Genomic DNA, 1,600 nt, shown 5'->3' with positions numbered 1-1,600 from the left:
ATAGCGCCTTTAAAAGTAACACCTCAAAGTGCTAGAAGAAAAAAATATAATATTAATAATAATAATAATAATAATAAATAATAGCAATAATATTAAGATAAAACTAATAAGTTAAATAATAATAAGATCAGATAAAAGTCCTGAAAAAGTTAATTTTAAGTGTAGATTTAAAAACTAAAATATATATCAATTTTAGATCCAGTCAACATAGTAAACAAACATTAAACCTCAATCCAAAAAAAGTGATATATGCAGTACTGACCAAAAGTTTGGACACACCTTCTCATTCAAAGAGTTTTCTTTATTTTCATGACTATGTAAATTGTAGAGTCACACTGAAGGCATCAAGGGCTATTTGACCAAGAAGGAGAGTGATGGGGTGCTACGCCAGATGACCTGGCCTCCACAGTCACCGGACCTGAACCCAATCGAGATGGTTTAGGGGTGAACTGGACCGCAGAGTGAAGGCAAAAGGGCCAACAAGTGCCAAGCATCTCTCGGGGAACTCCTTCAAGACTGTTGGAAGACCATTTCAGGTGACTACCTCTTGAAGCTCATCAAGAGAATGCCAAGAGTGTGCAAAGCAGTAATCAAAGCAAAAGGTGGCTACTTTGAAGAACCTACAATATGACATTTTTCAGTTGTTTCACACTTTTTTGTTATGTATATAATTCCATATATAATTCCACATGTGGTAATTCATAGTTTTGATGCCTTCAGTGTGAATCAACACATTTTCATATTAATGAAAATAAAGAAAACTCTTTGAATGAGAAGGTGCGTCCAAACTTTTGGTCTGTACTGTATATTATATATATGTGTACATTCGAGAGAAAGAAGATGCAGAACAGTCATAACCTCCATTCCACAGAAATCACAGAATTCAGAAAGATCAGCTTTGGATCTCTGTATGAACTGGTTATTTAAATAAATTCAACATATAATTTGAAATACATTTTTACAAACTTTATTAGTGACAGAATTTTTCATTATGTCAGAATACATTTCCAGTTCTCGAAATTGTTATTCCAGAAATACTTAAATGTTGCATGAATGAATGAATGAATCAACCATCTTGAGATTTTATATAACTATTATCATGTCATTTGAGCATGTTTATTTTCTGACATTTCTATCTATGCTCAATCTTTACACAGTATATTGTATATTACTATACACACCATATATTATCATGCACCTTCTGTACATGTATCACCCTCACCCTTGTGATCTAATCTTTATTTTATTTTATTTATTTTGCAAATGGCCATATACAAACAACGTGGCAAATTTTTACATTAGAATATACAGAACAGAGGGAAAAAAACAACAACAAAAAACAGACTCGGAGCTCTCGCGAGATTTCACATCTGTCTGTACAGTCGATCGGGCGCCCAGACTCGAAGCTCTCGCGAGATTCCACATCTCACTGCACTGTCAATCGGGCGAACGGACTCTGAGCTCTCGCGAGATTTCACGTCTCACTGCACTGTCGATCGGGTGCCCAGACTCGGAGCTCTCGCGAGATTTTGGCGCATTCGCTCACTAAGGTCACCTTCTAAATATGGCCGACAACCCTTTCTAATTTGTTTAGTCCCGT

This window comes from Silurus aristotelis (assembly GCF_946808225.1).
Source record: "Silurus aristotelis genome assembly, chromosome: 20".
Lineage (NCBI taxonomy): Eukaryota > Metazoa > Chordata > Actinopteri > Siluriformes > Siluridae > Silurus > Silurus aristotelis.
The sequence above is the reverse complement of the archived record's forward strand: the minus strand, read 5'-3'. Positions refer to the sequence as shown.